At 46.0% G+C, this 27,190-nt stretch overlaps 1 protein-coding gene across 2 annotated transcripts in view; it reads left to right on the top strand.

The window, feature by feature from the left end:
* Positions 1–27,190, top strand: part of NXNL2 (nucleoredoxin like 2) — a 46,531-nt gene that overhangs the window by 9,940 nt on the left and 9,401 nt on the right. Inside the window, exons 2-3 of one of the 2 annotated variants that reach the window (XR_012424841.1) lie at positions 4,069–4,215; positions 13,494–20,219. The gene's annotated coding sequence lies outside the window, so the exon portion shown is untranslated. Of the gene's footprint in view, positions 1–4,068; positions 4,216–13,493; positions 20,220–27,190 lie in introns of those variants that run through there. The other variant, XR_006692605.2, reaches the window with a different exon arrangement.

The raw sequence follows: 27,190 nt of genomic DNA on the forward strand, positions 1-27,190 counted from the left end.
AAAAGGAGTCTCTTGACAAATACCATGCTTAAATATGTTTTATTTGTCACAGGTGGTAGTTTTTAATTATGTGTCATCTTGGAATTTTCTTCTTCTCTTTGTTTTCTTCACACTTTTTTTTTTTTTTTTTTTTGAGACGGAGTCTTGCTCTGTCACCCAGGCTGGAGTGCAGTGGCCGGATCTCAGCTCACTGCAAGCTCCGCCTCCCGGGTTCACGCCATTCTCCTGCCTCAGCCTCCCGAGTAGCTGGGACTACAGGCGCCCGCCACCGCGCCCGGCTAGTTTTTTTTTTTTTTTTTGTATTTTTAGTAGAGACGGGGTTTCACCGTGTTAGCCAGGATGGTCTCGATCTCCTGACCTCGTGATCCGCCCGCCTCGGCCTCCCAAAGTGCTGGGATTACAGGCTTGAGCCACCGCGCCCGGCCGTTTTCTTCACACTTATTTGTAACAGCATTGCAATATCCTAGAAAGCAATGAAATTTTCAAGGGTGTGTTTCCACATCTTCAAGATCAAACCTCAGTATTACCTAAAAGTTAATAATCCATCGAAGTAAACAAAAAGCCCATTTACAATCGTTGTTAATGGTGGGAAAGCCATCAGTGGTTCAGATTACTGTCCCAGCCTGCCCTGTGGCCTCTTGCTGGCGGGTCTTTCCTGTTGCTTTCCAGCCTCGTTCTTATCCAATCAGCTGGGGTTGTGAAAATACCAATACCCGTCTCTGGCCAAGTCCTCACCTGCAGATCCGGTCAGCTTGCTGGGTTCCTCAGCTGAGAATTTGGAGCAAAGCTGACACCACTATGACCAGGGATAGCAGAGTAAAGAAGCCCAGTGGGTGACACTCAGTGAACCGTGCAGACATAAGCTGTTAGTTAATTAGTCCCTTCAATCTCCCTCACCCTCTGTGCTGTCAGTTAACTTCCCTGACCACTGAGACCCAGTCTCCTGGGGGCCCTGTAGGTTGACTAAGGGTGCATTTATGCTAACCTGATTGTTATTTGCCGCCCCACCCCCCAGTAAGTCATGTAAGAATTCAGTTTTCTTCCAAAACTCAGAGATGGGGTATTTTGGTATTTGGTAATTATAGTATTTTCTTTTTTTCTCTTTCTTTTTCTTTTTTTTTTGAGACAGAGTTTCACTCTTGTTGCCCAGGCTGGAATGCACTGGCACGGTCTTGGTTCACTGCAGCCTCTGCCTCCCGGGTTCAAGGGATTCTCCTGTCTCAGCCTCCCGAGTAGTTGGGACTACAGGCGTGCGCCACCACGCCCGGCTAATTTTTGTATTTTTAGTAGAAATGGGGTTTCATCATACTGGTCAGACTGGTCTCGAACTCCTGACCTCAGGTGATCTGCCCACCTTGGCCTCCCAACGTGTTGGGATTACAGGTGTGAGCCACTGCGTCTGGCCGACGCATACTTTAATATTATAAACATCCCAAACAATTTTTCTTGATGTAAGGCAAAGTATTCCAGCCTTCTCTCCGAGAACTGTGTAATTTGTGACATTTCTACAAGTACCTTGTGCCGCTTGTGTTCCAGAAGCAATACATGCTCACTGTGGACAAACATCAGGAAAAAAATTCCATCGTCCTGAGGGAAAGCCACGATGGATGTTTTAGTCCATCTATATGTCCCACTAAAGTCACCACCTTTTTATTTTTTCTGCGTGTACACATTGCTTTTCATCTTTATACACTTGCCACTCTGCGTGTGGACATAGACAAGCAGTGGCAGCGTGGTGTGGGCACCATGGGGTGGGGGTTGAAAGACATGCAGCATCGTTGTGACCCCGCCCAGGCCTACGTCTCATCCAGACTCCCTGATTAGCCCCTTGGGCACTAACATCTGAGAAGCACGGCTCTGCAAAGGTGTCTTGTCCACTAAATTTGTTGAAGTCAATCCACTGATTTCAGTCAATCCACAACTGGGGCATCTTTATCAAAGCCCAAGGTGCTCCACAAGCCATCAGGCCTGGGGCAGGTGGGGGCTCTCCCCTCTCTCAGGAGAGGCCCAGCCACTGGCATTCCTGTAGGAGCACGTGCAGGCCTTGGGGAGACTCATGAAGTGTTGGTCACTGTGCACTCGAGAGGGGCAGTCACTGAGAGAACACACATATACACCACACATACAACCTACACACACCACAAACACACACACAGACACAGACATTCCTAGAGAAAGGAAGACGAGGGGTAACACAGAGCTCACCAGTCAGGAGAATTACGCTCTGTTGGGCTGGACTGACTTAGGCAGAATTTACAAACACGATGACTCACCATGGGAGGTACCTTAAAACCCTATCCTTTCAATAGGGTGTCCTGTGCTAATTTTGATGGAAAAGAGCCTCTGTTTTAATCACCTCCACTTTGCCAGCTATCTAGAACCTTTGAGCCATTTGGTAAACTGGATTACCCTTCTCTCCTGCATTTTTGTTTAAGAATTATCTTATCTGGGCTGGGCACTGTGGCCTGTAATCCCAGCACTTTGGGAGGCTGAGATGGGTGGATTACCTCAGGTCAGGAGTTCAAGACCAGCCTGGCCAACATGGTGAACCCTGTCTCTACTAAAAATACAAAAATTATCCGGGCATGGTGGCAGGCACCTGTAATCCCAGCTACTCAGGAGGCAGAGGCAGAAGAATCGCTTGAACCCGGGAGGTGGAGGTTGCAGTGAGCTGAGATCACGCTATTGCACTCCAGCCTGGGCAATCAGAGCTAGACTTTGTCTCGGAAAAAAAAAAAAAAGAAAAAAGAAAAAAGGCTGGGTGCTGTGGCTCACGCCTGTACTCCGAGCACTTTTGGAGACCAAGGTATGCGGATCATGAGGTCAGGAGATTGAGACCATCCTGGCTAACACGGTGAAACCCTTTCTCTACTTTAAAAAAAAAAAAAAAAAAAAGCCAGGCATGGTGGCACGTACCTGTAGTCCCAGCTACTCAGGAGACTGAGGTGGGAGAATCGCCTGAACCTGGGAGGTGGAAGTTGCAGTGAGCTGAGATGGCACCAGTGCACTCCAGCCTGGGTGATAGAGCAAGACTCCATCTCAAAACAAAACAAAACAAAAACAGAATTATCTTGCCGGGCGCGGTGGCTCAAGCCTGTAATCCCAGCACTTTGGGAGGCCGAGACGGGCGGATCACGAGGTCAGGAGATCGAGACCATCCTGGCTAACACGGTGAAACCCCGTCTCTATTAAGAAATACAAAAAACTAGCCGGGTGAGGTGGCGGGCGCCTGTAGTCCCAGCTACTTGGGAGGCTGAGGCAGGAGAATGGCGTGAACCCGGGAGGCGGAGCTTGCAGTGAGCTGAGATCCGGCCACTGCACTCCAGCCTGGTTGACAGAGCGAGACTCCGTCTCAAAAAAAAACAAAAAAAAAAAAAACAAAAAAAAACCCAGAATTATCTTATCTGGCTGTTTGCTTTGTATGTGTATTTTATTCTATGTACTTGCCATGGTCTGAATGGTTCCATCCTGTGTAATTCCTGTGTTGAAGTCCTAACCCCCAGGTGATGGTAGTGTTAGGAGGTGGGGCCTTTGGGAGGTGATCAGGTCAGGAGGGTGGGGTGAAGCCCTCATAAATGGGAGTAGTTGTTTTAATTTAATTTAGGAGAGCTAAATAATTAAGCATGAGGCCAAAGTACATAAGAAAGTGGCAGTCTTTTATTGCAAATATGCACACACTCTCGGGCGAAGTTCTCTGGTCCTCAGGTGTGCGGGGCCAGGGAAGTCGCGCCGGCGCTCTCGGGTCATGTTCTCCGGTCCACAAATGCGAGGGTCGAAGAAGTCACACTGGCTCCTGCCGGCAGCAGACTTTTATGCATTGGTACTGGAAGGGGGAGGGCAGTGGGCGGGATAAGGGCGTGATAGGCGTCTCCGTAGGCGTGGCCGGGTAAGTTTCAATCTCTTCGGATTGACATCACCTGGCGCATGCTCAGCTGATCTGCATCTTCCGGGGGCGGGCTGCATTTTCCCGCGCGCGGGAAAGTTGGTGAGGAAGAACCCGGAAGCAACATGGATTATGCCTTCTTGTTCACCTTCCTCCATTTTGTCCCTTCTCCCTCACCCAAACAGTAGTGTCCTCCTAAGAGAGACCCTCAGGTCACCCCTTCCGATATATGAGGACACAGTGAGCAGATGCCATCTGTGAGCCAGAAGTGGGTCCTTAGGAGACACAGAAACTACTGGCATTTTGACCTTGGACTTCCAGCCTCCAGAATGGTGAGCAATGAATTTCTATTATGATAAACAGCCTCGTCTTTGGTATTTTGTGATAGCAGCCTGAACAGACGAGGGCAGCGCCTATAAGTAGTTTAACCTGAATCCTCCGCTGGCTCTCCAGGTCTTCTCTCGATATACGCAGACACATATTGTGGGGAAAAGAAAGATCAGACTGTTACTGTGTCTATATAGAAAGAAGACATAAGAGACTCCATTTTGTTCTGTATTTGAGATGCTGTTAATCTGTGACCCTACCCCCAACTTTGTCCTTGCAAGAGACATGTGCTGTGGTGACTCAAGGTTTAACGGATTTTGGGCTGTGCAGGGTGTGCTTTGTTAAACAAGTGCCTGAAGGCAGCTTGCTAGTGAAAAGTCATCACCATTGTCTTAATCTCAAGTACCCAGGGACACGTATACTGCCAAAGGTTGCAGGGACCTCTGCCTAGGAAAGCTAGGTATTGTCCAAGGTTTCTCCCCATGTGATGGTCTGAAATATGGCCTTGTGGGAAGGGAAAGACCTGATCGTCCCCCAGCCTGACACCTGTGAAGGGTCTGTGCTGAGGAGGATTAGTATAAGAGGAAAGAAGGTCTCTTGGCAGCGGAGATAGAGAAAAGCATCTGTCTCCTGCCCGTCCCTGGGCAATGGAACATCTCGGTGTAAAACCTGATTGTATGTTCTGTTTACTGAGAAAGGAGAAAATCGCCTTAGGACAAAAGGTGGGACTTGCTAGCGCAATGCTGCTCTTTATGCACAAAAAAGGTTTATGGAGATGTTTACATATGCATATCAAGGCACAGCACTTTTCCTTAAACTTATGTCACGGAGATCTTTATTCATATGTCTTACTGCTGACCTTCTCCTTACGATGATCCTATTATCCTGCCACTTCCCTTTTCTAAGATGGTAAAGAATGATCTATAAATACTGAGGGAACTCAGAGACCGGTGCTGGTCCCCTGGGCCCACTTTTTCTTTCTCTCTACTTTGTCTCTGTGTCTCATTTCTTTTCTCAAGTCTCTCGTTCCACCTAATGAGAAACGCCCACAGGTGTGGAGGGGCAGGCCACCCCTTCACATATATTGGTCTGTCTCTTCTATCTTCTTGAGGAAACCTATGCTGAAGCCCCCCGACATCTCTGTAGGTTCTGGGGAGCTATGTGCCTGGTGTATCTGTCAACCCGATGTCACTCTTTGGAATGATCCCAAGGCTACTGCATGGCTCTCTCCTGCATTGAGTTTCTCTTTCCTATCATTCTGTTTCTTGGTTTCCACCCTTGTTTTGTTGGAATACATCCTCTAATAGTTTCCTAAGGATGGGTGAAAGGGGGCAAACTCTGAATCCTCCAGAGTCTGAAAAACCTCCATTCTATATATACTCACTGGATGAGTGGCAGGTGCAGAATTTAGGTTGGAAGTACTTTCCTTCAGTGATTTGAAGGCACTACCCCATAGTTTTTTTTTGTTTCTTTGTTATTGTTGAGAGATCCAACTACACTGTGACCCCTGGCCCCTGTGAGTGGTTACTGTATTAGGCCATTCTTGCATTGCTATAGATATCTGAGACTGGCTCATGGTTCTGCAGGCTGTAAAGGAAGTATGATGCTGGCATTTGCTTAGCTTCTTGGGAGGCCTCAGGAATCTTAAATCATGGCAGAAGGTGAAAGGTGAGCAGGCATGTTACATGGCCAGAGCAGGAGCAAGAAAGGGAGGGGGAAGGTGCCGCACATTTTTTTTTGTTTGTTTGTTTGAGACAGAGTTTTGCTTTTGTTGCCCAGGCTGGAGTGTAGTGTTGCTATCACAGCAAACTCTGCCTCCCAAGTTTAAGCAATCCTCCTACCTCAGCCTCCTGAGTAGCTGGGATTACAGGCATGTGCCACCACACCCAGCTAATTTTTTAGTATTTTTAGTAGAGATGGGGTTTCTCCATATTGGTCTGGCTGGTCTCGAACTCCTGACCTCAGGTGATTTGCCCACCTCAGCCTCCCAAAGTGCTGGGATTATAGGCGTGAGCCACCGTGCCCGGCCCGCCACACACTTTTAAACTACCAGATCTTGCAAGAACTCAGTCACTATTGCTAGGACAGTACCAAGAGAATGGCACTAAACCATTCATGAGAAATCCACCCCCATAATCCAATCACCACCCACCAAGCCCCACCTCCAACAATGGGAGTTACAATTCAACATGAGATTTGGCAAGGGACACACATCCAGACTACATCAGTGACCAAGCTGAACCTGGGTCTGCCCCACCCAGCACAGCAAAGCTAAACACTGACATGGTGATTGCAGTGAGAGAAAGTGAGGCATTTATTGTAGAGTGCCAACAAGAATCAGGCAGCTCAGGCTTAAGACCCAAACTTGATGGCTTACGTGTAAGGGTTTTTAAAGGTGGGAGGCAAAGTTTACATGCAAAGTAATACATGAATACATGGAAGCTATACATTGGTTTGGCCTAAAAAGGTGGGACATCTTGAAGCAGGGAAGCTCGTAGGTCATAGGTAGATTCAAAGATTTTCCAGTTTGTGATTGGTTAAGCTTTGTCTAAAATCTTGGGGTCAGCAGAAAGCAATCTTGAACTCTGGCCTGTGGGTGTGACTTCCTCCATGCCCGTTAGTAGGAAGAAATTTAGAATAGAGAACAGTGGTCACAGATCGGTCCTCAATTTTCTCTTCTCTGAGGTCTATGCACCAGTAGATGACATTTTCCATTTGGTATGGTCCAGGTTTCTGAAAAGCAACTCAAGAACATTGTTAAGGTGTTATCTTTAGTTTCTGTAGGGAACCGAACATTCTGTGGCTCTGACTTCCTTGGCTATTGTGTGAGGCTCTCCTCACCTTCTTGTTCACTAGGTTGCTTATTTACTTCTCAAGGCTAGGTAGGTGCCTGGAATTTCCCTTAAAGAAACTCAAAATGTTCCTTTATTTCCATGCTTGTGGGGGGTGGCAGGCCACCAAGAGGGGTCCCTGCTGCATCTCAAGTGTGGTCTATTCTCTGTTGGGAACTTGTCAAATATTCTCCTTGCCTGTTGTTCTACACTTTCGTGATGACTTAGTGAGCCTCTGTTTTCACCCTAGGGCCTGTTGGCTCTTGTGAGCTGTTCAAGCTGGAAACACACTAGTTTTCTTCTGGAAAATGTTTCAGAGTTATTTTTCTTAATTTTCTGTCTTCTGTTTTGTTGGCTTTGTCTTTCTGCAGTTCCTAGTATTTGAATGTTGGACTTTCTAGATTGAACCTCTACCATTCTTACATTTTTCTCTTCTATCTGCCATCTCTTTTGATTTTTGTTCTACTTTTTGAGAGATTTCTTCAAATTTGCCTTCAAGCCCTTTATCTGTGATCAGGATTTTAATACATATAAAGAGTTCTTTGTTGTCTGAGTCAGTTTCTCTTTGTCTCTTTGTCTCTCTTCTCTCCCTCCTTCCCTTCCTATCTCCTTCTTTCATAGCATTCTGTTCTAGTTCCACGAAAGCAGTATCTCCTCACACCTCTCTAAGGATATTAACCATATTTTTGAAATGTCTTCTTTCTGCACAGTTTCTGTTCACCCCAAGTGGCTTCCCCTTCCTCTGTTGCTTCTCTCTCCTGTTTACTTTGGGAGGGACTTAGCAGAACATCAGTGGGGCTTGGTAACGCTGAGCTTCCCTATAGAGTGATCCTGCCGCGACCATTCTGTTAGCAAGATTGCTGTTTCTGGCTTGTCACATTTACTAGAAAGCATCCTCTTGTCTCCCATCAGGAAGAGGGATGAAAGGCTCAGTGTTCTGGGACCTGGGTAGGATCACAGCTTTTCCTGAAATTACCCTGATTTCACTCTGGCACTCTTACTTTCAGCCACATATTTCTCAACCAAGAGAGCCCGTTTGACACTTCAGGGGTGGTGAGTTCAATCACTCAGCATGTGGAGGTGGGAGGGAGCCTGGAGATCAAACCACTTTGTAAACACATCACACTCTTCCTTACAGGTGCCTGTATTACTACTTCAAGGAGGCTTCTGGAGCCACTTGCCCCCAGGCATTTGAGGATTCCTTGGGATAAACCAATTGGTTCTCACATTTTCCAGCTCTGGCCCAGATCACGCTTGTGTGTCTGTGGAGTCAGCCTCCACTCCCCTTCCGCTTTTACAGCTTCCAAACATGTTTTTGTTTTGTTTACTCTTTTGTTTTCCCCATCATTAAAAAACAAATCCCTTTGCTGTCATTTCAACGGCTCTATTAGGGAGTGAAATTACATGCATGTGTTTAAACTGCCTATTTGCCTGATTGTTGAGAAAAGTTAATTTTATGTTTGTAATTCTACAAGGAAGACTCCTTTTAAAATTTTACTTAATTTAGTGAACTGACAAAATGCCATGTGAATCTAGTTTTCTGCTTTAAACATGCATTTTTTTTTTTTTTTTTTTTTGAGACGGAGTCTTGCTCTGTCACCTCGGCTGGAGTGCAGTGGCTTAATCTCAGCTCACTGCAAGCTCCACCTCCTGGGTTCAGGCCATGCTCCTGCCTCAGCCTCCTGAGTAACTGGGACTACAGGCGCCCGCCACCATGGCCAGCTAATTTTTTGTATTTTTAGTAGAGACGGGGTTTCACCGTGTTAGCCAGGATGGTCTCGATCTCCTGACCTTGTGATCCACCTGCCTTGGCCTCCCAAAGGGAGGGGATTACAGGCGTGAGCCACTGCGCCTAGTGAAACATGCATTCTTAACCTTTATAATACCTCCACAGTTGTAATGACAAGTTCAAAGTTATTTTTACAATATCTGTCTGACTTTGCCATTGGAGTATGAGAATGAGAAAAATTGTGCCCAATTGAATCTGACCACTTTACACCAGAGGTAGGAAGTGGCGGAAAAATTGCCCATGACTAAGACCTAAAAGGATGATTTTAAACTGGGTGCAGCTAGCTAGGAATCTTAGATCTAAAATCCTGGATAATAACCTTCCACACCACATGAAAAACCCATCTATAATCTAATGTCCCATGGGACCCAGTCTTGCCTTCAGTGAATCCCATAATAATTGCAAAAAGCAAACTCCAATTGTTACTTGCATCATTTGAAAAATAAGAGGAGATCCACTTCACAACCCAAGGCTACTCATCTAAAACCCCCCTTGCTAGCCAGGCATGGTGGTGTGCGCCTGTAAGCCCAGATACTCAGGAGGTGGAGGCAGGAGAATTGATTGAATCTGTGAAGTGGAGGTTGCAGTGAGCTGAGATCGTGCCATTGCACTCCAGCCTGGGTGACAAGAGCGAAACTCTGTCTCAAAAAAGCCCAAAAAACAACAACAAAAAACCCTTGCTTCTCCTCCCCAAATAGCCCTCCAGAGTCTTCCATCCACTCCTTCTGAGGCCCAGCCCATGTGGCTCTGCTCCCCACCCTCCTTCTCCTTGTCTCTGAATTCCTTGCTACATAGCATGTTGCAGCACGTCTGTTGAATCTGCATTGCTTTATTTTTTTCTCCTGGTGCTACATCTGCTGCTGGGTCTTAACCCAGAGGCTCTTTTTAGCGGGTTGGGGAGGTGGAGAGTCCGACAGGGTAAAAAGAACATTTTTCTAATCTAGCTGTGGAGTGACAGAGAGAGGGCTGGCTAGGGACATAAAAAATCATATCTCCTTTATACTTCATGTAAAAGATCTGATATTATTCCAGATGTATTTACCTGGAATAAATCCTCAAGATTAAAGCCTTATGTTTTTTTTTTTGGGTAAACATTTGCAGTGATAAGGCATAAGATACATCATTTTTCATTCCTATGTTCTTTCTGCTTTTCTATTTTCACTTTCTGAAACAGAAAAGTAATGATCTATATTCTTCTTTCCTTATGTATGTGTTATCATGATTTTATTTGTTACAAATCATCATCTTCAGATAAATGTATTAGTAGAAGGTTTTAGATATCAATTAATTAATTCATCCATTCATTCAACAGGCATTTGGTTCTTGTCTTTCTGGGCCTGGGCTGACATGAAACTCATTGTTATAATGGTATATGATGAGGTGGTGGAGTCAGGGCCTCAGGCAGGGATGAAGCTCAGAGGGAGAAGGTAGAGTGAGGCTGGAGGAACCTGTAAGGACCGCTGCCCCATTCTGACACCATGGCTCTTTATTAATTTTCATTATGTTTTTGAGATGGAGTCTCTCTCTGTCACCCAGGCGGGAGTGAAGTGGCGAGATCTCGGCTCACTGCAACCTCCGCCTCCCACGTTCAAGCGATTCTCCTGCCTCAGCCTTTTGAGTAGCTGGGACTACAGGTGTGCACCACCACAGCAGCTAATTTTTGTCTTTTTAGTAGAGACGGGGTTTCACCACATTGGCCAGGCTGGTCTCAAACTCCTGACCTCAAGTGATCTGCCCATCTTGGCCTCCCAAAGTGCTGAGATTACAGACTTGAGCCACCGCACCCAGACATGGCCCTTTAAAGAAGACCTCAATGACCACTTCCCGGAGAGGAAATCTGATGCCTTTGGCAGAGAATGATTTATTTATTTACGTTGATAATAACCATCTGCTGGAGTTGAACCAAGAATTATCTATCTGCACTGAAGGAAATCATTTAGGAATATTTCTCTGTATTGCACAGCCCTGAATATAACAACATTGCGGCAACCAATACTAATTACAACAAGTATATTTGGCAGGTTGCCGTCTCGTTTACATATCTCACCTGAATGAGGCTTCTCTTTTTCCGGCCTCTCCCTGGACATTGTAAAAGAAAATAAAATTTCAGGACCCTACAAATTTTTATGCCATGGGAGAAGTTAAGCCCTGGAGACTGAGTCACGTAGCACGTTGTTTGCAATTCTGCTTCTTCTTATCGCTTAACTCTCTTACTCACTGTTCTTGTCCTAGAATTGACTAGGAGAGACCAGATACCAGATCCACCCACCTTCCAATCACTGATCTTTGTTATAGATTGAACTGCTTCATTTATTGTCCTGTACCTAACTCAGACCAGATGGTGCTCAAGACTTGATGATGTTGCAGGGTAAACCCTGAAACTGGGGCTTAGCCCAGGAGGTCACGTCGGGTTTTTGGCTTTGCACAGGAAAGAATTCAAGAGTGAGCTGACAGAGACAGTGAGAGCAAGTTTATTAAGAAAGTGAACGAATAGAAGGGCGATTACTTCATAGGCAACCCTCATGGCTGCTGGTTGGCTATTTTTATGGTTATTGCTTGATCATATGCTAAACAAAGTGTGGATTATTGATGAGTTTTCTGGAAAGTGGTGGTGAATTCTCAAAACCAGGGATTCCTCCTCTTTTTGGACCATATAGGGTAATTTCTGGAAGTTACCATGGCATCTGTTAACTGTCATGGCGTTGGTGGAGTGTCTTTTAGCATGCTAATGCACTATATAATTAGCATATAATGAGCCAGGAGGACAAGCAGAGGTTGCTTTCGTAGCTATCTTGTTTCTAGCTGGTTTGGACCTGCTTCTCTGCCACATCAGCAGGGTCTTTGTGACCTGCGTCTTGTGAAACAAAGACACAAACTCCTTTCTCAAACTTGCAGACTCCTATCTCGATGACAGTTCTATTTTCAGTGTGGAATGTAAATATACTTTTTCTGAAAAGAAAAAAGCACTGGAGATTCTTTGGGTGCTGCTTTGCCAGCTGGAAACCTCTGTCTGGCAGTGCCTTTGCTTAGGCTTCACTTGGCTCTCGGCTTGGCGCTGGCCTCGCTCCTCCCACTTAGCCTGGCAGGCTGCGCTCAGTTCTTGCTACTGTCCCAGGTCCTTCACCCTCTGCGGGCAAGCCAGGCGCAGAGCGGCAAAGGGTGTGTGAGCCGGTGAGCAGAGGGTCCGGCCACAGTGCACAGCCAGGCATGCTGGCCGTCGTGGTGGAGTGGGCAGCTCTAGGTGCCAGCACAGGCATGGGCTCCATGTGAGGCTGCAGCTGGACCAGGCGTGCCTTGAATGGCTTCCACCTTGGGTGCTGGCATCTGGGTGAGGGCAACATAGTGGCTCCCAGAAACTCGGAGACACAGCAACCCTGGAGCCCGAAGGGGGTGTTACAGTGGGTCACAGCTCTGACTCAGGGAGTCCCGAGATCTGGGCCCCCAGAGAGTCACAGCTCTTCTCTCGTAGTCTGGTGAATGAGAGTGCATCATCGCCTGCAACTTAGTGGGCCAGCCAGGAATATGTTTCAGCTCATTTGTGTTACAGCTTGTTCGGTCCTGCCAGTCCACTTCAGCCTGTGGCTCCTGGGCTGGCCTGGCCCCACTGCTGCTTCCTGTCACGTGGGGTGGTGACCTGGCACTGGCAGAGGGCAGGAGGGCTACAGTGTTACAGCTCCTTTCTTGCTCACTGTTTGGTGGGTCCTGGGTTCTTGTCCTGTGTCCAAGAAGAATGAGGTTACATGGACAAGCAGAGAGTGAGGAAGGCAGAGAAGAGTTTTATTGAGTGACAAAACAGCTTTTGGCATGAGAGGGGACCTGAAGTGGGTAACCCCCATCTGAAGGTGGGGAGTCCCAACATGTAGCTGAGTCCGGGGGTTTCATGGACTCAGAATGGGGGAATGTGTGCTGACTGGTCCATAAGCAGGCCTGGAAAAAGCACCATTTGATTGGCTATAAAATATCAAGGAATTTCTCACTCAGGTCATGGACTCTACCTGGAGCTGGCTGCTTGGTTTGCAGGCTTCAGGCTGTCTATGGTTTGAAGGTCGGGTTTCACTGGGGACCTGCCCCTGTCTGCCTAGGAATTTGTCTGCCTCCTACTGCTATCAACACTTTGGCTCATCAGGTTGTTGTAACTCTGCATTAAGCCTTCCATAGAAAGATGTTAGGCCAGGTGCAAGTGGTTCACACCTGTAATCCTAGCACTGTGGGAAGCCGAGGTGGGCGGATCACTTGAGGTCAGGAATTTGAGACCAGCCTGGCCAACATGGTGAAACCCCATCTCTACTGAAAATATGCACACACACAAAAATTAGCTGGGTGTGGTGGCAAACACCTGTAATTCCACCTACTCGGGAGGCTCAGACAGGAGAATTGCTTGAACCCAGGAGGCGGAGGTTGCAGTGAGCCAAGATCGCGCCACTGCACTCCATCCTAGGTGACAGAGCGAGACTCCATCTCAAAAAAAAAAAAAGTAAGATGTTGAAATTCTGTTAAGTTTCCTTAAGCTTTGTTCATAGAAGCAATCCCAAACTTCTACTACACTTTGAAGCACTGAATTCCATTCTTCAGAATACATTCTTCCCAAGTGGACTGTCCTCGACTTTGTACTGTTGGGGTAAATTCTCTTCAAACTGGATTTTGAACCTTTTGATTATTTTAGGTTGACAACACTGTTGGGACATCAGCTTTGAAAGAGACCTGAGAAATCATAGGCTTCGGTGGCTTTCCTTTCATGCTGGGCATCAAATTTTCCAAATTTTCCTAGTGGAGGCTTCTGCACCAGAGTCAGGATTTCTGCAGAGCTCACAGGGTGAACATGTTCTTAAGGTAAATGTGAATTAAGCAAATGCACAGACACATGAACAAACAACTTTTACTGTCAGAGTCATTCCAATTTGCAGAATCACTGGGCTTGAAATGACTTCCCTACTCTCTGTGTTCAGGTGGAGGGGAGCCACCAACAGCTGAGAAAGGAGGCAGGAATAATCTAATTTCTGAACAACTGACCTTTGTCCAAAAATGAGCACTGACTGGCAACCTTGGTTTACAGTTGTGCTTTCCACCTCACACTACCCAGAGGGGGAGAATGGCAAAGCCCAGAAAACCAGCCAACCGGCAGCCACTCATCAGAATCCCTGCAGTCACTCAAGAATCTGTGGGTTAGATAGAGCATAATTTCCAGGAGGGATTATTTCACTCTCCTGTTTGAGCATACAGTTGGAATGAGGGGCCTTTGCTCTCTCTTTCCAGGAAATTTCCCCTGCAGCAGTTTTTCTGCTCTTGCTTCATTCAGCAGACATCACTGAGAACACGTTCAGTGGGAAAAGGATTGTGCCTCTGTGACTCTGTGAAATATATATTTGGGCTTCATCTGTTTCCTGGAACATGGCTCATAAAACACTTGGAATCTCCAAAGTGATAAGAGTCTTTTGTACGTCAGTGAAATGACTGCTGGTTGGGGGCCCCTGAATAGCCTCAGGATGGGGCTGGTTCCCAGGGGAACCAAACATGTGGTCAGAGGGTTGGAACTTTCAGCTCCAATGGGACCTCCTGGGAGGGGAGAGGGGCTGAAGATTGAGTTGACCACCAATGGCCGATGATGTCATCAGTCATGCCTACATAATAAAGCCTCCATGAAACCCCAACAGAACAGAGTTTGGGGAGTTTCTGGCTAGCTGAACACGTGGAGATTCCTGGAGGATGGTGTTCCCGGAGAGGGCATGGAAGTTCCGTACCCCTTCTCTCATATGCATCTCCCTAAGCATCTCTTCATCCTCAGACATCCTTGCATAATCTGTATCCTTTTTCCTATATTTTATAATAAATGGATAGATGTAAGTGAAGTGTTACCTTGATATCTGTGAGCTGCTGTAGCAAATTAAACAAACTTAAGGGGAGGGTCATGGGAACCCGATGTATAGCCAGTGGGTCAAAAGCACAGGTTGAACAACCTGAGGCTTCATTGGTGTCTAAAGTGGAAGAGGCCATCTTGTGGGATTGATCCCTTAACCTGTGGGATATGACCCGACATATCCCAACCTGCCTGCTAACTACAGGCAGCTTGTGTCGAAATGGAATTGAGTTATAGGACTCCTAGCTGGCATCCACTGGAGAACTGGTTGATGTGTAGGGAAAACCCCCACACATCTAATGTCAGAAATGAGTGGTGAGTGGTAGTGAGAATAAGAGAAACACCTTGGTTTTTCCTATCTTTTAGCCTCCTTCTGCCCGTAGGGGCTTAGGTCTCAAGGGGAGAGATGGCAGGTAGGGAGAGATGGCAGGGAGATAGTCCTCTCTGATTCCAGGTAGCAGGTCCCTCAGCACTGATGGTATCCCTGTCTCCATCTTCCCCATTATGGGACCCAACACTCAGCCTCCCTTAAGTTCTCATGCTAAGCAAATAGATGCCTCTGCATGCAACTGATACCCTCTGTGTTTCCCAAGAGACACGGACAACAAAGAAAAGTCAGAGGGTCCAGGTAGCCCTCAGACCACCCCTTTCCCATAGGGACCACTGCCTGCTCTCTTGTTTGCTTCCACTTCCAGGTGGCCTCTGGAGGGATGGGGACAAGGAGCTTGGTGCCTTTCATCTGTTGGGAAGGCATGTGCTCAGGCCCCGGAGGAGGCCTGCTCATGGCCCGTGGGCTACAGGTAACACGCCAGTATGATCTATGCCACCAGGAATAGCAGCAGCTCTCTGGAGACTGAAAGCTAATTCTAGGCACCCATGATGCTGGGCTCTAATGACAGCCCAGAGAGGAGGCTGCAACGGGAGCTCGTCCCCTGAGACCCGGAGCTTTGCCCCTTGCAAGGCTCTGTCCTTCATGACCAGCCAGCCTCTGGTACTTGCCCCTCCAACAGCAACAAAAACAGCAATACTAGTAATTGAACTGCAAAGGGCTTCCTCGCTACCAAGCATGTTCACTTGCTTGACCTCATCCCTGCCATCCGTAGGCCTGGGGCTGAGTGTCCTGTCCCTTGAATGGGGATTCGAGGGCCTAGGTGGCCAGCTACTGTAGCAGGCCCCTGAGCCAAACTCTGAGCACAGAATCCACACTCCATGCACTGCCTGTGGTCAGAGCCTCATTCTGCTTGCCCAGTTTGTTTAAATCCCACACTTCAGAACAATCACAAGTAAGTCCCTCTACCCTGAAATTGCAAAACAAATGGCCTCAGAAGAAAGAGCATGTGTGCCCATCTTTCAGGACAGGCCAGTGCCCTTCCTGGCCATTTCCACTCCTCATACAGAGCAAAGTCACCAAGTGGCAGGTTTTATGAAGTCAGCCTGTCCTGAGAACATAAAAGGTTTGAGTGAAATGGGACAGGTGTAAACACAGGATGTGAGTGTCTGGAGGGTCTCTGAAACCTTTTTGGGTTAACTTTCATGGCCTGCCCTGTCCTGGCCATGCTGCGTGGCCTCAGGATCTAGTGGGGCTCGTGGAAGGAGGTCTGTCGTTTTCCCTGGGAATAATTGCAGGGTCTTCCTGTCTTTCATCATCAGGGACCTAATCCACGTCCTTAGGCAGCGGTTTAAACAATTCCCAGTAAATTCTGGCCTCAGTGAAGATGATGAAAAAATGTCTGGTCACTTTTGCAAGACAGCCCTTCCTGGACCTCTGGACGTGGACGCATCTCTCTGCCAGAGGGAAGTTATCCCTTCAGATCCCCGCACTGCCTTTCGGCTTGTTGGAGCTCCTACCCAGTACTAGACAAAGACACAAACTGGCAAGCCACAGAAAAGAGACGGAAAGACTGATGCCCCCACGAGGAGATGCTAAACCTCACTTGTCATCAGAGAAATGGATCACCGGGGCATCTCTGGAATCGGAGGGGCCTGGCTGTCCACCAAAGCGGAGATCCATATGGTGGACGCAGCATCTAGGATGCAGGGGACTAGATGTTTATGAAGTGTAACCGAATCAGTTAGAAAAGGGAAACTATGCTACCTGTGACAAACAGAGAGAAGAGCATGCAGAAATATCTTGGCTATGCAAAGTTGGAGAGCAAGAAAGACACAGGCCAGGCTCAGTGCTGTGCATTATAAATCCCTGCTATTCCAGATGCTGAGGTTGAGCTCAGGAGTTTGAGTCCAAATCTAGCCCGGGCAACATAGTAAGATCCAGTCTCTAAAAAAGAGAAAGAAGATTTAGGAAGCTGCAGACAATGAGCCTGGGAATGTTGAATGTCACTATAGGTTCTCATTCCTAGCATCGCAGTGTAGAGTGGAGAGGGGTGGCCTTGGGCTGAGACCCAGAATGTGATCCTGCAGCAGCAGGGATGGATATTGAGAGCACTGCACTGGGCGAGGAAAGCAAAACATGGGATGATACATGAGCTACGTGTGCAACATTATCATTTATGTAATTAAAAATATACGTACACATACAAGAAAACCCCACACATGGGTTGTGATGGTTAATACTGAGTGTCGACTTGATTGAAGGATGCAATATTGATCCTGGGTGTGTCTGTGAGGGTGTTGCCAAAGGAGATTAACACTTGAGTCAGTGGGCTGGGGAAGGCAGTCACCTCAGTCAGGTGGGCACCATCTAATCAGCTGCCAGCAAATGTAAAGCAGGCAGTAAAACATGACGAGATGGAACGGGCCTAGCCTCCCAGCCTACATCTGTCTCCCGTGCTGGATGCTTCCTGCCTTCAAACATCAGACTCCAAGTTTTTCAGGTTTGGAACCCGGACTGGCTCTCCTTGCTCCTCAGTTTGCAGACAGCCTATTGTGGAACCTTGTGATCATGTAAGTTAATACTTAATAAACTCCTCTTTATCTATCATCTATCTATCTATCTATTATCTATCTATCTATCTATCTATCTATCTATCTATCTATCTATCTATCATCTATCTATCATCTATCTGTCATCTATCTATCCAATTAGTTCTGTCCCTCTAGGAGAACCCTGACTAATACATGGGACAATGACACACACAAACCAGTCTACACAATAAAAGCCTTAGAGTGAATTCCTAATGCTGGAGGAGGGGGAAAGGTAGGGGTGTGGGGATACGAAGGGGCATAAATAAGCAACAATAACAAGAGGGGAGCCTTGTGTGGACAGTAATCCCAATGTGCCGAGAACCTCCGCCCAGAGGATTAGAAACCAACCACACCAGCCGTGACACACTGGTGCACACCCACCAGAAGGACTCTGATCCTAAAGGTGGGAAAACCAAGTCAGGAGAAGAGGTGGAATAACCGGAAGTCTCTGTGCTGCTGGTGGGGATGCGGACTGATACAGCCATGCAGGAAATTGAATTTGGCTGATTGCACTAAAGCTGAAAAAGTGCACATCTAGGAATTCCAAGGAGTATCCCAACAGATCCTATGTTACCCAAAGACAAGACCAGGAATTTGCATAGCAACAATCGTTGTAACAGGTCCTTACTGGGAATAACTCCATCACCCCTCAGAAGTAGAATGCGTAAATCATTTGTAGTATATTTACACAACAGGATACGACGCAGGAACAACCTGCAACTACGTACAATAGAGATGAATCTCAACAATTAACGTGGAGGAAAAGGAGCCAGACACACAGGTACATACTGTATGTTTCCATTGATAGAAAATACAAAAGCAGAGAAGATTGATCTGTGTTTGTTAGAAGTCAGAGAGTGCTCGCTCTTGGTGGAGGGGTGGTTAGAAATGCAAAGGGCACCCAAGGGTGCGGCTGGGGTGGCTGGGAGTGCTGGAGGCATTCTGCATCTCCATCTAGGTGCTGGTTACACGGCTGTGTTCACTTTGTGAAAATCCATCAGGCCCTTCATTCCTGTTAACTTTCAAATAAACAATAAAAAAAGAAAGAAAGAAAAGCAATTTAAATTGTAGTAAGGAGGCTGGGAGCAGTGGCTCATCCCAGCACTTTGGGAGGCTGAGGTGGCTGGATCACTTGAGGTCAGGAGTTCGAGACCAGCCTGGCCAATATGGTGAAACCCCACTTCTACTAAATTAAAAAAATTAGCCAGGCATGGTGATGTGGCCCGTAATACCAGCTACTTAGGAGGCTGAGGTAGGAGAATCACTTGAACCCGGTGGGTGGAGGTTGCAGTGATCTGAGATTGTGCCACTGCACTCCAGCCTGGGTGACAGGGCAAGACTCTGTCTCAAAAAAAAAAAAAAAAAAAAAAAAAGAAAAAAAATTGTAATGAGGCATTAAAAGAAATACAAATAGTAGGACAGAAGGCAGAAGAAATTTTGCTTATTGACAAAATCTCAGCACTTTGGGAGGCCAAGTCGGGTGGATCACGAGGTGAAGAGATCGAGACCATCCTGGCCAAGATGGTGAAACCCTGTTTCTACTAAAAATACAAAAATTAGCTGGGCGTGGTGGCACACAACTGTAGTCCCAGCTACTTGGGAGTCTGAGGCAGGAGAATTGCTTGAACCCAGAAGGCGGAGGTTGCAGTGAGCTGAGATCGTGCTACTGCAATCCAGCCTGGCGACACAGCGAGATTCCGTCTCAGAAATAAAAATAAAAATAGAAATAAAATAAACAGACTGAGGGCTTACCACATGTGGGGTCTGGGATCAGAACACAGAGATAGACCGACTTGATTCCTGTTTGTGGTAATGGACACAGCGAACAGACATACACATGTATGCTCGTGCACACGCATGCTCACACATATAAATGTGTGTACACACACACATGTGCGCTCTTGGCCACTTTCTATTCTGACTTTTCTGCACCCTGAATTTCTCATGTCACCGCATCTGTTGCTGACTACTTTATATTCATACATTAGTTCTTCTCCTGACTTCCTGTTGCTCAGGTCAAAAGCTGTGGAGTCATCTCCAGTGCCTGTTGTTCCTCATATCCCAGACCCCCGTGCTTTGGGAGGCATCTATCTCGAACCGCCCACTCCCATCCTCCTCGCGCCCCCTTACCTCTCACTTGCACGGTCACAGTTGGCTCTCCGACGGATTCCCAGTACCCACTCTTGCTCCCCTATAATGCTTTGTCCATGCAGCCACTCAAATGAGCCTTCTGAGGTTTAAATTGGATCATGTGGTGTTGCTGCTTCTCAGTGCCTTTAGACTAAAGCCCAGTCCTCTCCCAACCGCTCTGCTGCTCCCCTGTTTCTCTGCACCTCCCTTTCTCCCCTCCAGACACACCACCCTCTTCTCTCAAGAGCTTGTGGCTGGCTGGGCGTTCTCTCAGGAACATCCTTCCCCACCTCTTTGCAGTCATCACTCTGCAATTGTTCGCACCTCTGCCTAAATATCTCCTCAGAGGATCCTTCCCTGACCCTCCCATTCAAAACTGGCACCTGACTTCTAGTGCACTTGAGTTTCATCAAAGCCCTTCCCTGGGTCGGGCGTGATGGGTCACACCTGTAATCCTAGCACTTTGGGAGGCTGAAGTGGGTGGATCGATTAAGGTCAGGAGTTTGAGACCAGCCTGGCCAGCATGGTGAAACCCTGTCTCTACTAAAAATACAAAAATTAGCCAGGTGTGATGGCACATGTCTGTAACCCCAGCTACTTGGGAGGCTGAGGCAGGACAATCGCTTGAACCTGGGAGGCAGAGGTTGCCATGAGCTGAGATAGTGCCATTGTACTCCAGCCTGGGGTACAAGAGCGAAACTCTGTTAAAAAAAAAATGCCCTTCTCTAATGTTGTCTGTCTATCTATCTATCTATCTATCTATCTATCTATCTATCTATCTATCTATCATCTATGTAGAGCTATCGTCTGTTTATCTGTCATCTATTATCTATCATGTATATATGTACAATGTATGTACGTATCTATTTTTTTTTTTTTTTGAGATGGAGTTTCACTCTTGTCACCTAGGCTGGAGTGCGGTGGTGCGATCTCGGCTCACTACAACCTCCGTCTCCCGGGTACAAGCGAGTAGCTGGGATTACAGGCATGTGCCACCATGCCTGGCTAATTTTGTATTTTTAGTAGACACAGGGTTTCTCCATGTTGGTCAGGCTAGTCTTGAACTCCTGACCTCAGGTGATCCGCTCGCCTCGGCCTCCCAAAGTGCTGGGATTACAGACGTGAGCCACTGTGCCCAGCTGTATCTGTCTACTAATTTGTCTAATCTATTATCTGTCTTTTATTTATCTTTTTCTTTCTCATCTATCTTTATCTCTGTTAATCATCTGTCCATTATACATTTATTGATATTTCTTTTTCTTTAGATCTCTCGATTCTTATTTTGATTTTATTTTGGTAAGAAGACTTCACATAAGATCTCCTCTCTTAGCAGATTTCTAGTTGACAATGCAGTATTGCCAACTGTAGGCACAATGCTTTGGAACAGGTCTCTAGAACTTACTCATGTTGCACACATGAAACTTCATATCCACTGAGTAGCAACCTCCCATTTTCTCCTCCCCCAGCCTCTGGCAACCACCATTCTACTCTATTCCTGTGAGTTTGACTGCTTTAGACACCTTCTATATGTGGAATCCTGCAGTATTTGTCCTTCTGCAACCTAGTTTATTCCACTGAGCATGATATCCTCAAGGTTCGTTTGTGTTGTCACAAATGGCAAGGTTTCTCTCTTTTGTGAGGCTGAATAATATTCCATGATACATGTGTGCCACATGTTTTATCCGTTCATCTGTCGATGGACATGATGGTTATTTTTCCATCTTGGCTATCATGAATAATCCTGTAGGGGACTTGGGACTGCAGGTATCTTTCCCAGATCCTGATCTCAATACTTCTGGATAAATACCCAGAAGTAGGATTGCTGGATCATATGAGAGTTCTATTTTTAATTTTTTGAGGAATTGTTCCATATTGTTTTCCATAGCAGCTGCATCATTTTGCGTTGCCACCAACAGGGTACAAGGGTTCCAATTATTCCACATCCTCTCCAACACTTGTATTTTAATTTTAATTTTTTTTTTTTTAATTTTTGAGATAGACGCTTGCTCTGTCTCGCCCAGGCTGGAGTGTAGTGGCATGATCTCGGCTCACTGCAGCCTCTGCCTCCCAGATTCAAATGATTCTCTTGTCTCAGCCTCCCGAGTAGCTGGGATTATAGGCGCCTGCCACCACACCTGGCTAATTTTGTATTTTAGAGACGGGGTTTCACCATGTTGGCCAGGCTGGTCTCGAGCTTCTGACCTCAGGTGATCTGCTCGCCTCGGCCTCCCAAAGTGCTGGGATTACAGGCATGAGCCACCGTGCCCGGCCAACACTTGTATTTTTGTTGTTGTTAACGATGGCCATTCTAACAAGTGTGAGGTGATATCTCATTATGATTTTGATTTGAATTTCCCTGATAATTATGAGGTTGAACATGTTTTCATATACCTGTTAGCCATTTGTATGTTTTTGGAGAAGTGTCTATTCAAGTCCTAATCCCATTTTTAACTGAGTTATTAGTTTCTTGTTTTTTTTGTTTGTTTTTTTGCTATTGAGTTGTATGAATTCCTTATATAATTTGGAAATAAGCCCCTTATCAGATATACGGTTTACAGCTATTTTCTCCCATTGCATAGGTTGCCTTTTCACTCTGTTGATTGTTTTCTTTGCTGTGTTGAAGCTTTTCAGCTTGATGTAATCTCACTTGTCTATTTTTGCTTTAGTTATCTGTGCTTTTAGTGCCAGATCTGTTAAATCATTGCCAAGGCCAATGTCATGAAGATTTCCCTTATGTTTTCTTTTCTTTTCTTTTTTTTTTTTTTGAGATGGAGTCTTGGTCTGTTACCCAGGCTGGAGTGCAGTGGAGTGAACTCGGCTCATGGCAACCTCTGCCTCCCGGGTTCTAGCGATTCTCCTGCCTCAGCCTCCCAAGTAGCTGGGACTACAGGCACCGGCCACCACACCCAGCTAATTTTTGTATTTTTAGTAGAGACGGGGTTTCACCATGTTGGCCAGGATGGTCTCAAACTCCTGACCTCAGGTAATCCACCCAGCTCAGCTTCGGAAAGTTCTGGGATTTCAGGCGTGAGCCACCATGCCCGGCCAATCCCTTATGTTTTCTTTTAGGAGTTTTACAGTTTCAGGTCTTACATTTAAATCTTTAATCCATTTTGAGTTGATTTTTGTGTATGGTGTAGACAAAGGGCACATTTCATTCTTTTGCATGTTTCATTCTTTTCTGGTTTTCCCAACACCACTTACTGAACTTCTTTCATCAAAGTTTGTAGTTTTCAGTGTTCAAGTCTTTCAACTTTTTAGTTACGTTTATTCCTAAATATTTTATTACTTTTGATGCTATTGAAAGTGGTAATTATCTATCTTTCTATCTAATCTATTATCTATCATCTCTCTATCATTTCTAATCTATGATCTATGATCTATCTATCTATCTATCTATCTATCTATCTATCTATCTATCTAATCTTCTAATATGTTTTCTTTCTCCACAGACAGACTGTGACTTCCTTGCGAGCAGAAATTCCATCTGCCTGGTTGATAGAACTGGTGTGTAGTAGACTCTCTATAACTGTTTGCTGACTTATTGAATTTTTTTTTTTTTTCTGGAGGAGTCCTGCTCTGTTGCTCAGGCTGGAGTGCAATGATGCAACCTGGGCTCACTGTAACCTCTGCCTCCCAGGTTCAATAGATTCTCCTGCCTCAACCTCCCGAGTAGCTGGGATTACAGGCGCCTGCCACCATCCCCAGCTAATTTTTGTATTTTTAGTACAGACAGGGTTTCACCATGATGGCCAGGCTGGTCTCGAACTCCTGACTTTGTGATATGCCCGCCTCAGCCTCCCAAAGTGCTGGGATTACAGGCATGAGCCACCACACCTGACCTTGAATTCTTTTTAATGTCTATGCAGCATGTGAAAGTGGGCATACTATAATTTCTTCTCTACAGTCCTTTGTTGATAGAATTGATGCCAGTCTTTAACTATTATTGCAATAAATGTCCTCGTACATTTGCCAACCAGGACTTTTGTTGGACTACAGTTAACTTGAAGAAGAATTGGTAAAAGAGTAAAAAAAGTGATTCATCTCTGTTTTTCTAAACAGTGTGCCAGTGTCCCATCCCGACTTAGGAATAATCTGTCTTTCTCCCACAAATACAGTAAGACACTAATACGTAAGGCACTAATCTCTCACTTGCACCGCAAGGGCCTTGAGCTGTGACTTAAGTACTCAGGCCTTTCTTCTCTGTGTGGGGAGCGGCCCAGACTCCAGGCCAGCCCCTGCACTCTCTCCATCGGGTTGCTCTCCACTCCCTACAGCAGAGTCAAGACCAGCCCGAGTTGAGGGAGGCACTGATGCTCAGAATTCAGGGGGACCCTCACTTGGGTGACGCTGGGTGCCAGTCCCTCCTTAAATTTTGCAACCTAGGTACGTGGCTTGCCTCACCCAGTCCCAGCCCTGCCCCCAACACAGGTCGTGTTCTTACTGTGTGACCACAGATGGTTACTACCGTGGGTGGAGCCAGGCTGGGCTGGGGGATACCCAGGGGAAGTGACTCGCTTTTAAGTTAGAGATGATCAGGTACACGGAATTCCCTATAGCCCAACACTGCAGCCACAGGCACATGCGACTATTTGAGCACAAGAAATATGGCTAGTGCAACTAACTGCATCTTTAACGATGGCTTATTTTTTTTTTTTTTTTTTTTTTTTTTTGAGACGGAGTCTCGCTCTGTCAACCAGGCTGGAGTGCAGTGGCCGGATCTCAGCTCACTGCAAGCTCCGCCTCCCGGGTTCACGCCATTCTCCGGCCTCAGCCTCCCTAGTAGCTGGGACTACAGGCGCCCGCCGCCTCGCCCGGCTAGTTTTTTGTATTTCTTAATAGAGACGGGGTTTCACCGTGTTAGCCAGGATGGTCTCGATCTCTTGACCTCGTGATCCGCCCATCTCGGCCTCCCAAAGTGCTGGGATTACAGGCTTGAGCCACCGCGCCCGGCCAACGATGGCTTATTTTAAGTAATTTAAATTTAAACGCTCACACGTGGCTAGTGGCTACTGAATGGGATGGCACAGGGGGATCCCTACTCTGCACTTCAGCTTTCCTCTCTCCGGCCAAGACTTGGTCACATGGCTGTACTTGAGTAGAGACAGCCTGGGGGTGTCGTCCTTGGTCAGACAGCCATGAACCCAGCTCCGCACCGGGGAGAGTGAGAGGCAGGCCTGGTGCCACTGAAAAGACTGACGGGACACTGGGCCCCCTAGGGGATCAGCAGTGGTGGCCACAACCTCGAACTCTGAGTTACCTGCATCGGCGTTATCTTTCCAAATTTATGTTTATACATGGGCCTCTTTCTAGTCTTTCCATGGAGTCCATCAATCTGTTTGTCTTATCAAGCTATTTTAATTTCTGTGTCATTATAATGTTTTATCATCTGGTAGAGCAAATCTTCCCTGTTTTTTCTTCTTTTGCAGAACTTCTTTGGTATTCCCACATGTTTAGTTTTTCTGCAATAAGCTAAATGTCAATATGTAGTTCAGAAGAGAATCCTGTTGTGTTTACATCAATCCACATTCATTCCATATTCGTTTATAATAATTTGATGAGAATCCACTTGGTTATATCACGGAGGCTTCGATCCAACAAGAAGATCTGAGTGATCTTTTATTCAAATTTTGTTTCATGACTCTTGATGAATTTTTCTTTTCTTTTTTTTTTTTTTTGACAAGGTCTCACTCTCAGCCAGACGGGAGCGCAGTGGCACACTCATGGCTCACTGCAGCTTCAACCTCCCAGGCTCAAGCGATATTCCCACTTCAGCCTCCTGAGTAGCTGGGAATACAGGCATGCACCACCACACCAGGATAATTTTTTTGTATTTTTTCTGTAGAGACTGGGTTTCACCACATTGCCCAGGCTAGTCTTGAACTCCTGGTCTCAAGTGGTCCTCCTGCCTCCGCCTCCCAAAATATTGGGATTACATGCGTGAACCCCCATGCCTGGCCCACTTGCTGGAGTTTTAATGTTTTTTCCATACAAGTCTGCATGGCTTGCAACTTTTCACATATGTTATTGCTGTTGTCATTGTAAAGATAATCCTTTCTTCCTTTTTTTTCTTCCTTCAAACTTTATATATAGAAAAGAAGTTCTGTGTAGCATGTAGTTTCTTGCCGGCCACCTTATTGTTTTTAAGGCATTTCAGTTGTATCTGGATTTCCCAAGCACATGGAGGTACCATCTTTCAATTTTGTCTTCCTTTGTATAATTTTTCATCTCTTTGGCTTTTCTCTTGCCTTAAATTGACATTTAATAATGGCAGAGGCGTAATGAAAATATGTCTGGTGTTTTGGTCTCAAGTTTAACACTTATTTTTGGCTGAAGATATGCTCTTTATAATAATATGCACTTATTGTTATTAAGTGTTTTAAAATTTTAATCAGGAATGCTGAATTTTTAAAGTGCCATTTTAGCTGTATGCAGACAATTATGTGGTTTTCCTTCTTTGACTTATTAATATGTGAATTATGTTAATAGATTCTTAATTTGAATTTTCTTTGCATTACTGTGAGATAAATTCTATTTGGCCATGGTTTATTATTATTTTAATGAGTTTTAGAATTAGATTTGCTAATATTTTATTTAGGTTATTTGCAGAGATTGTTTTTTGTATGCTATTTCTTCTGCCCTTTTTGCCCCCAGATCTTGCCACTCCCAGCAATGTGCAGTCTTTTCTGAAGGCCTCTGCAGGGGCCTCATGTCTGCAAACCTCCATGCCCATTCAGGGCTTCGTCCACCCACCCGCGTAGTTTGCAGTGTACTCGGTGGTTTTTCATAGGGTGCCACTCTTGATTTTGCTTGTTTTAATTTTTTAAAATTAATTAACTTTTTATTTTTATTTTTATTTTTATGTTTGACACAAAGTCTTGCTCTGTTGCCCAGGCTGGAGTGCAGTGGCGTGATCGCCGCCCACTGTAACCTCTGCTTCCCAGCTTCAAGTGATTCTCTTGTCTCAGCCTCCCAAAAAGCTGGGATTACAGGCACACACCACCATCCCGGCTAATTTTGGTATTTTTGTAGAGATGAGGTTTCTTCATGTTGGCCAGGCTGATCTCAAACTCCAGACCTCAAGCAATCTCCACGCCTTGGCCTCCCAAGGTGCTGGGATTACAGGCGTGAGCCACCATGCCCGGCAGGTTTAACTTGTTTTTAATTTTCAAAGATGTGCTTTTCTTTTTGGTGAATAGAGTATGGAGATGTACTAGGTTTGAATCCTTTATTTAGATGCAAACTCCTGGGCAAGTTTATTTACCTCATCATGCGTCAATTTCCTCATTTGTAAAATAGAGGTAATTATCAAACTTATCTCATAAGGTTGTTGGGGGAATAGATGGATTGTGAATATATGCAGACTTCTTAGAAGAGCATCCAGCAACCAGCAAACATTATGTAAATGCTTGGTTCCTTTGGCTAGCTTCAGAGAATCTCAGGTTTAACAGGAA

This window comes from Macaca fascicularis, chromosome 15 (genome assembly GCF_037993035.2).
Source record: "Macaca fascicularis isolate 582-1 chromosome 15, T2T-MFA8v1.1".
NCBI classification, from domain to species: Eukaryota; Metazoa; Chordata; class Mammalia; order Primates; family Cercopithecidae; genus Macaca; species Macaca fascicularis.